Below are 10,097 nucleotides of genomic sequence, written 5' to 3'. Positions count from 1 at the left end.
AGTTTAGATAGTGCTATTGACTCTCCTAGTTCAGTATGATGATTCTTGAACACAGCTTCTTTATAAGTCTTGGCCGTGGCCCTAAGCACTTTGTTTTCCAGTATTACCACCGGATACATAAATGCCACAGACACATAATTGGGTGAACCTTTTCAGATTGTGACTCAGCTTTGCTAAAGTCCCCAATTAGAGGTGTCCAGGGTTCTTAAGCACACTCTTTTTTTGCTTTGGACCTTGACTTTAACCGCTCAGTCTCAAGTTTTCACTTGACACCTTCACGCCACAAGCACATGGTTAGGGACAGCTTGGTTTAGCCGCTTAGGCCAGGATTTTATTCCTTTAGGCCCTCCTATCCACTGATGCTCAAAGCCTTGGGATCCTTTTTATTTGCCCTTGCCTTTTGGTTTTAAGGGTTACTGGCTTTTTGCTCTTGCCTCTTGGTTTTAAGAGCTTTTGGCTTTTTCTGCTTGCTTTTTTTTTTCTTTCTAATTTTTTTCGCCTATATTTTTTTTTCTGCAAGCGTTGTTCTTTGCTGCTTTTTCTTGCTTCAAGAATCATTTTTATGATTTTTCAGATTATCAAATAACATGTCTCCTAGTCATCATTCTTTCAAGAGCCAACATATTTAACATTCTTAAACAACAACTTCAAAAGACATATGCACTGTTCAAGCATTCATTCAGAAAACAAGAAGCATTGTCACCACATCAATATAATTAAGCTAAGTTCAAGGATAAATTCAAAACTCATGTACTTCTTGTTCTTTTGAATTAAAAAATTTTTCATTTAAGAGAGGTGATGGATTCATAGGACATTCATATCTTTAAGGCATAGTTAGTAAATACTAATGATCATGTAATGAAGACACGAACATAGATAAGCACATAACATAGAAAACAAAAAACAGAAGAAATAAGAACAAGGAATGAATCCACCTTAGTGATGGTGGCGTTTCCTTCTTGAGGAACCAATGATGTCCTTGAGCTCTTCTATGTCTCTTCCTTGTCTTTGTTACTCCTCCCTCATAGCTTTTTGATCTTCTCTAATTTCATGAAGGATGATGGAGTGCTCTTGATGTTCCACCCTTAATTGTCCCATGTTGGAACTTAATTCTCCTAGGGAGGTGTTGATTTGCTCCCAATATTTATGTGGAGGGAAGTGCATCCCCTGAGGTATCTCAGGGATCTCTTGATTTGCAGCCACATGTTCTACCACTGAGCTATAGACCCTTGAGATGAATCTTTCCATCTCCCATGACTCGGAGGTGGAAGCCTTTGTCTTCCCTTTTCCTTTTCTGGAGGTTTCTCCGGTCTTAGGTGCCATTAATGGTAATGGAAAAACAAAAAGCTTATGCTTTTACCACACCAAACTTATAATGTTGCTCGCCCTCGAGCAAAAGAAGAAAGAATAGAAGAAGAAGAAGAAGATATGGAGGAGATGGGGGGATGTGTGTATGGATGTGAGTGGTGAATTGAAAACAGAAGGGATGGTCATGAATGGAGAAAGAGAGGGTGAGGTGGGTAGGGATCCTGTGAGGTTTCACAGATCCTGAGATGATCCTGTGGTGTCCACAGATCTTGAGGTGATCCTGTGGTGTCCACAGATCCGGAGGTGTCAAGGATTTACATCACTGCACCCATTAGGCATGTAAAATGCCCTTGCATACAACTCTGGGCGTTCAGTGCCAGGTTGATGCCCATTTTGGGCGTTCAACGCCCATTTGTTGGCCATTTCTGGTGTTGAACGCCAGAACCATGCTTGTTCTGGGCGTTCAGCGCCAGCTCTTCTCCAGGGTGTCATTCTGGCGTTCAGCGCCCAGATGATGCCCATTTTGGGCATTCAGTGCCCAGATACTGCCCATTTTGGGTGTTCAGGGCCAGAACCATGCTCTGTTCTGGCGTTGAACGCCAGGCAGGTGCTTCCTCCAGGGTATGATTTTTCTTCTACTGTTTTTGATTCCGTTTTCAATTTTTTTGTTTATTTTGTGACTCCACATGATCATTAACCTATAAAGACATATAACTAAGAAAAATATAGTTAGATATATAAAAATTGGGTTGCCTCCCAACAAGCGCTTCTTTAATGTCAATAGCTTGACAGTGGGCTCTCATGGAGCCTCACAGATGTTCAGAGCATTGTTGAGACTCTCCAACACCAAACTTAGAGTTTGGATATGGGAGTTCAACTCCAAACTTAGAGTTTGGTTGTGGCCTCCCAACACCAAACTTAGAGTTTGATTGTGGGGGCTTTGTTTGACTCTGCTTTGAGAGAGGCTTCTTCTGCTTCCTCTCCATGGATGCAGAGAGAGATCCTTGAGTTGTAAACACAAGGTTGTCCTCATTCAATTGAAGGATCAATTCTCCTCTGTCCACATCAATCACAGCTCTTGCTGTGGCTAGGAAAGGTCTTCCTAGGATGATGGATTCATCCTTTTCCTTCCCAATATCTAAGACTATGAAATCAGCAGGGATGTAAAGGCCTTCAACCTTTACTAACACGTCCTCTACTTGTCCATAAGCCTATTTTCTGGAATTATCTGCCATCTCTAATGAGATTTCAGTAGCTTGCACCCCATAGATTCCCAGTTTCTCTATTACAGAGAGGGGCATGAGGTTTATCCCTGAACCAAGGTCACACAGAGCCTTAAAGATCATGGTGCCTATAGTACAAGGTATTATGAACTTTCCAGGATCCTGTCTCTTCTGAGGCAATGTCAGTTGATCCAGATCACTTAGTTCATTGATGAACAAGGGAGGTTCATCTTCCCAAGTATCAATGCCAAATAATTTGGCATTTAGCTTCATGATTGCACCAAGGAACTTGGCAGCTTGCTCTTCAGTAACATCCTCATTCTCTTCAGAAGAGGAATACTCATCAGAGCTCATGAATGGCATAAGGAGGTTCAATGGAATCTCTATGGTCTCTAGATGAGCCTCAGAGTCCTTTGGTTCCTCAGAGGGAAGCTCCTTATTGATCACTGGACGTCCCAGGAGGTCTTCCTCCTTGGGATTCACGTCCTCTCCTTCCCTTACAGGTTCGGCCATGCTGCTTATGTCAATGGCCTTGCACTCTCCTTTTGGATTCTCTTCTGTATTGCTTGGGAGAGTACTAGGAGGGATTTCAGTGATCCTTTTACTCAGCTGGCCCACTTGTGCTTCCAAATTTCTAATGGAAGACCTTGTTTCATTCATGAAACTTACAGTGGCCTTGGACAGATCAGAGACTAAGTTTGCTAAGCTAGATGGATTCTGCTCAGAATTCTCTGTCTGTTGCTGAGTGGATGATGGAAAAGGCTTGCTATTGCTAAACCTGTTTCTTCCACCATTATTAAAGCCTTGTTGAGGCTTTTGATCCTTCCATGAGAAATTTGGATGATTTCCCCATGATGAGTCATAGGTGTTTCCATAAGGTTCACCTAAGTAATTCACCTCTGCTATTGCAGGGTTCTCAAGATCATAAGCTTTTTCTTCAGAAGATGCCTCTTGAGTACTGTTGGATGCAGCTTGCATTCCATTCAGACTCTGAGAAATCATATTGACTTGCTGAGTCAATATTTTGTTCTGAGCCAATATGGCATTCAGAGTATCAATATCAAGAACTCCCTTCTTCATAGGCCTCCCATTATTCACAGAATTCCTTTCAGAAGTGTACATGAACTGGTTATTTGCAACCATGTCAATGAGTTCTTGAGCTTCTGCAGGCGTTTTCTTTAGGTGAATGGATCCACCTGCAGAGGTATCCAATGACATCTTAGATAACTCAGACAGACCATCATAGAATATATCCAGGATGGTCCATTCTGAAAGCATGTCAGAAGGACACTTTTTGGTCAGTCCTTTGTATCTCTCCCAAGCTTCATAGAGGGATTCACCTTCTTTCTGTCTGAAGGTCTGAACGTCCACTCTAAGCTTGCTCAGCTTTTGAGGAGGAAAGAACTTGGCTAAGAAAGCCGTGACCAGCTTATCCCAAGAGTTCAGGCTATCTATGGGTTGAGAGTCCAACCACACTCTAGCTCTGTCTCTTACAGCAAAAGGGAAAAGCATGAGCCTGTAGACTTCAGGATCTACTCTATTAGTCTTAACAGTATCATAGATCTGCAAGAATTCAGTTAAGAACTGAAAACGATCTTCAGATGGAAGTCCATGAAACTTGCAGTTCTGCTGCATTAGAGAAACTAGCTGAGGTTTCAGCTCAAAGTTGTTTGCTCCAATGGCAGGAATGGAGATGCTTCTTCCATGTAAATTGGAATTAGGTGCAGTAAAGTCACCAAGCATTCTCCTTGCATTATTATTATTTTCGGCTGCCATCTCCTCTTCCTGTTCGAAAATTTCTGAAAGGTTCTCTCTGGATTGTTGTAATTTAGCTTCTCTTAATTTCCTCTTCAAAGTCCTTTCAGGTTCTGGATCTGCTTCAACAAGAATGTTCTTGTCCTTGCTCCTGCTCATATGAAAAAGAGAGAACAGAAAAATAATAATAATAGGGGTCCTTTTTACCACAATATAGAGGTCCCAGTGTGAGTTAGAAGAAAAGAGGAAGAAGAAATTCGAACACAGATGGAAGAGAGGGTTCGAATTTGGTGAGTGAGGAAGAGATGTTAGTAGATGAATAAATAAATAGAATGAGATGAGAGAGAGGGGAATTTTCGAAAATAATTTTTTGAAAAAGAGTTAGTGATTTTTGAAAATAGTTTTTGAAAAAGGTTAGTAATTTTCGAAAATTAATTTTGAAAAGGGTTAATAGTTTTTTGAAAATTCAAATAAAAAATAAAATAATTAGTTTAATTAAGAAGAAATTTTGAAAAAGAGGGAGATATTTTCGAAAATTAGAGAGAGAGAGAGAGAGTTAGTTAGGTAGTTTTGAAAAAGATAGAAATAAACAAAAAGTTGGTTAGTTAGTTGAAACAAATTTTGAAAGTCAATTTTGAAAAGATAAGAAGTTAGGAAGTTAGAAAAGATATTTTGAAATCAAATTTTTGAACAAGATATGATGAGAAGATATTTTTGAAAAAATAGGATAGAAATTAGTTTTTAAAAAAAAATTTGATTTTTAAAATCACAATTAATGACTTGATTCACAAGAAATCACAAGATATGATTCTAAAACTTAAAGTTTGAATCTTTCTTAACAAGCAAGTAACAAACTTTGAAATTTTTGAATCAAAACATTAATTGGTGATGTTATTTTCGAAAATTATGTGATAAAGTTAAGAAAAAAATTTTTGAAAAATATTTTTATAATTTTCGAAAATAACTAAGAAAAATGAAAAAGATTTGATTTTTGAAAAAGATTTTGAAAAAGATAAAATTTTTCAAATTGAAAATTTGATTTGACTCATAAGAAACAACTAGATTTTAAAATTTTTTGAAAAAGTCAAATCCAATTTTCGAATGTATGAGAGAGAAAAAGGGAAAGATATTTTTTTGATTTTTTTTGACTTTTTTTTATGATGAAAGAGAAAAAAATTAAAAACATCATTTTCATGTTTTTCTCTTTTATTTTTGAATCAAAACAAGGAATGCATGCAAGAACACTATGAATGTCAAGATGAACACCAAGAACACTATGAAGATCATGATGAACATCAATAACACATTTTTGAAAAATTTTTAATGCAAAGAAAACATGCAAGACACCAAACTTAGAATTCTTTAATGCTTAGACACTAAGAATTCAAGAATGCATATGAAAAACAAGAAAAGACACAAAACATGCAAATGCAAAGATCAAACAAGAAGACTTACCAAGAACAACTTGAAGATCATGAAGAACACTATGAATGCATGAGAATTTTCGAAAAATGCAAGATGTACATGCAATTGACACCAAACTTATAACATGACTCAAGACTCAAACAAGAACACAAATATTTTTTATTTTTATGCTTTTCTAATTTTTTTGTATTTTTTTGAAAATTATTATGAAAAAGAAAAATAAGGATTCAAAATTTTTAATATGAATTCCAGGAATCTTATGCTCTAAAGCTCCAATCAAAGGGTCAGGCATGGCTTAATAGCCAGCCAAGCTTTAGTATGTAACTCAGACATGACAAGCCTAACATGCCCTACAGTCGTGGCTTTACAGCCAATCAGGCTTCAACATGCTTCATGAAACACTAGAATTCATTCTTGAAAGTTCTGAAGGAAAATATATTTTAGAAAACATTTTTTTTTGAAAACATTTTTATTTTATTTTTTTTCGAAAACAAAGGAGAAATTTTTGAAAATTTTTTTTTTGAAAAATTTTTGAAAATAAAACAAAAAGAAAATTACCTAATCTGAGCAACAGGATGAACCGTCAGTTGTCCAAACTTGAACAATCCCCGGCAACGGCGCCAAAAACTTGGTGCGCAGAAATTGTGATTACACTTTGATTATGTAAAATTCATCGCTCTTTCTTTCCCTGGTAATGGCGCCAAAAACATGATGCCAATACCATGGTTCACAACTTCGCACAACTAACCAGCAAGTGCACTGGGTCGTCCAAGTAATACCTTACGTGAGTAAGGGTCGAATCCCACGGAGATTGTCGGTATGAAGCAAGCTATGGTCACCTTGTAAATCTCAATCAGGCGGATATAAAATAGTAATGGGGTTTTCGAAAATAATTAATAAAATAGGGATAGAAATACTTATGTAAATCATTGGTGAGAATTTCAGATAAGCGAATAGAGATGCTTTCGTTCCTCTGAACCTCTGCTTTCCTGCTGCCTTCATTCAATCAGTCTTACTCCTTTCCATGGCTGGCTTTATGTGATACATCACCATTGTCAATGGCTACTTTCGGTCTTCTCTCGGGAAAATGATCCAAATGCCCTGTCACGGCATGGCTAATCGTCTGGAGGCATCACCCTTGTCAATGGTTTCATCTTATCCTCTCAGTGAAAATGGTCAACGCACTTTGTCACGGCACGGCTATTCATTTGTCGGTTCTCGATCATGCTGGAATAGGATTTACTATCCTTTTGCGTCTGTCACTAACGCCCAGCAATCGCGAGTTTGAAGCTCGTCACAGTCATTCAATCATTGAATCCTACTCGGAATACCACAGACAAGGTTTAGACTTTCCGGATTCTCTTGAATGCCGCCATCATTCTAGCTTACACCACGAAGATTCTGATTAAGAGATCTAAGAGATACTCATTCAGTCGAAGGTAGAACGGAAGTGGTTGTCAGGCACGCATTCATAGGGAATGATGATGATTGTCACGTTCATCACATTCAGATTGAAGTGCGAATGAATATCTTAGAAGCGAAATAAGATGAATTGAATAGAAAACAGTAGTACTTTGCATTAATCTTTGAGGAACAGCAGAGCTCCACACCTTAATCTATGGAGTGTAGAAACTCTACCGTTGAAATTACATAAGTAAAAGGTCCAGGCATGGTCGAATGGCCAGCCCCTCTGATCTAAGAACCAGGCGTCCAAAGATATCTAATACAATAGTAAAAGGTCCTATTTATAATAAACTAGTCACTAGGGTTTACAGAAATAAGTAATTGATGCATAAATCCACTTCCGGGGCCCACTTGGTGTGTGCTTGGGCTGAGCTTGAGTGTTGCACGTGTAGAGGTCCTTCTTGGAGTTGAACGCCAGCATTTATGCCAGTTTGGGCGTTCAACTCTGGTTTTGGACCCTTTTCTGGCGCTGGACGCCAGAATTGGGCAAAGAGCTGGCGTTGAACGCCGGTTTGCGTCGTCTATTCTTGGCCAAAGTATGGACTATTATATATTGCTGGAAAGCCCTGGATGTCTACATTCCAACTCAATTGGAAGCGCACCATTTCGATTTCTGTAGCTCCAGAAAATTTACTTTGAGTGCAGGGAGGTCAGAATCCAACAGCATCGGCAGTCCTTCTTCAACCTCTAAATCTGATTTTTGCTCAAGTCCCTCAATTTCGGTCAGAAAATACCTGAAATTACAGAAAAACACACAAACTCATAGTAAAGTCCAGAAATGTGAATTTAACATAAAAACTAATGAAAACATCTCTAAAAGTAACTAGATTCTACTAAAAACATACTAAAAACAATGCCAAAAAGCGTATAAATTATCCGCTCATCATGAGCCCCTTAATGCTCACTAATACATCTTCCGCAATTCCAACTACTGTAATAATGCTTTTATCTGCTAACACAAAATGAGCTGCCGACCTTTTTAAGGGAGGGAGCCTCAAGGTATCATATATAGACAATGGCATTATACTAACACATGCTCCTAAATCACACAGGCAGTCAGAAAAAATTACACCTCCAATGGTACAGTTAACCATACATGGACCTAGGTCACTACATTTTTCAGGTATACCTCCCATTAAAGCAGATATAGAACTACCTAAAGGAATAGTTTCTAATTCATTAATCTTATCCTTATGTATGTCTAAATCTTTTAGAAACTTTGCGTACTTAGGTACCTGCTGAATAACATTAAAAAGGGGAATAGTTACCTCAACCTTTTTGAATATTTCTACCATTTTGGGATCAAGTTACATCTACTTCCTGGATTTCTTTGCCAGGTGTGGAAATGGGATAGGAATGGCATCCTGTACAGCCTCTGCATCCTTTGGTGTTTCATTCTGTGGTTGAGTTGCTTCTTCTTCAACTATGTCTTGTACGTCCTCTTCTTCTTCAGCATTTTCCACTTCCATTACATCCTTAGTTGGGACATGTTCTGGTAGGCTTGGCTCCTCCTGGTTCCTCTCCTGCAATGTAGTTCCGAACCTTAAAGTGATAGCATTGATGCCACCTTTGGGATTAGGTAGGGGTTGAGAAGGAATTCCACTGGAGCTTGAAGGTTGATTTGTAGAATTAGGTTATGAATCTAACCAGGAGATGAGAGCTTGTAAAATGGCAGTCATACCATTTAAAGTAGAGTTCAACTGCGTCTGCAAGTCTTGTTGCCCTTGTGCAAGAGAAAGGAGCATCTCGTCATTTGATGAGGAATTGGAGTAAGTGATCTGAGGAACCTACTGTTGGTTTTGCTGGAATTCTTGAGATTGTCTTAGGTGAGGTGCTCTGTAAGGCTGGTTCTGATTCTGCTGTTTGTTGTTAATGTTGTTATTCCACCTCTGGTTTCCATTGTTATCTCTGCCTCCTCTGTTATAGTTGTCCCTCCAATTATGGTTAGAATTATCTCTCCAACCTTGGTTGGAGTTATCCTGCCATCCCTGGTTATGGTTTCCACCTTGGTTGTAATTGCCACCTTGTTGGTTGTATCCTTGATTCGGGCGGTCATAGAAGTTATGAGTAGCTGCCACAGTGTTGTCTTCCTGTTGGAGCTGTGGACATTCATCAGTGTAATGACTATAATCAGCACAAATTCCACATACTCTTTGGGGAACTAACTGTTGGCTCTGTTGTGGTGAGTGAGGCTGAGCATGTTGTTGTTGGTTCAATTGCATCTGCTTCAGTAGGTTGGTCATTTCACATATACTCTGTGTAAGAGCAGTAGTCTCAATGCTAGAGGAAACCTCTGCAACAGCTTTTGAATGGCTACGTCTCAGCCTGTGATTCCTAGTGGACTCAGCTAAGTCGCTGCTCAGTTGCCATGCTTCATCTGCGGTTCTGTACTTTTTCATAGAACCATTACTTACACCATCCAGTGTAGTCTTATCCTGGGAATTCATGCCTTGAGTGAAGTAGCTGATCAACACTAGTCTGTTAATCATGTGATGGGGGCATGCGTCTAGAAGGTTCTTAAAATGCTCCCAGTATTCATAGAGAGTCTCTAAGTCACCTTGAACAATGCAAGAGATCTCTTTTCTCAGTCTATCTGTGACTTCAGCTGGAAAGTATTTTTCCAAAAATTCTCTCCTGAGTGTATCCCAGTTGGTAACAGTCGCTTCAGGTTGGGAGTAGTACCACTCCCTTGCCTTCCCCTCAAGAGAAAACAAAAAGGCAGTTAACAGAATAGAAGTTTCATCTGCACCATTACGCCTAACAGTAAACAGGCTGTCTGGAAATCCCTAAGGTGCTTAATAGGCTCTTGAGTAGGTAAGCCATGAAACTTGGGCATCAAGTTGATTAGTGCAGTCTTCAATTCAAAATCTGCAGCCAGATTCAGATGATGCACTTGATAAGGTTGCAGTGTAAAATCTAGGG

General features: G+C 39.0%; 2 non-coding genes across 2 annotated transcripts; both read left to right on the top strand.

Annotated features, from left to right (window-relative positions):
- Positions 1-3,803: 3,803 nt before the first annotated feature.
- Positions 3,804-3,911, top strand: LOC112768678 (small nucleolar RNA R71). The gene has a single exon (XR_003186079.1). It is a non-coding gene; the product is annotated as a small nucleolar RNA R71 (small nucleolar RNA).
- A 5,747-nt stretch (positions 3,912-9,658) lies between these two features.
- LOC112768799 (small nucleolar RNA R71) lies at positions 9,659-9,766 on the top strand. Its single transcript, XR_003186187.1, has one exon. It is a non-coding gene; the product is annotated as a small nucleolar RNA R71 (small nucleolar RNA).
- Positions 9,767-10,097: the final 331 nt, after the last annotated feature.

Source organism: Arachis hypogaea, chromosome 17 (genome assembly GCF_003086295.3).
Source record: "Arachis hypogaea cultivar Tifrunner chromosome 17, arahy.Tifrunner.gnm2.J5K5, whole genome shotgun sequence".
NCBI lineage: Eukaryota > Viridiplantae > Streptophyta > Magnoliopsida > Fabales > Fabaceae > Arachis > Arachis hypogaea.
This window is presented reverse-complemented; position numbering and strand designations above follow the sequence as displayed.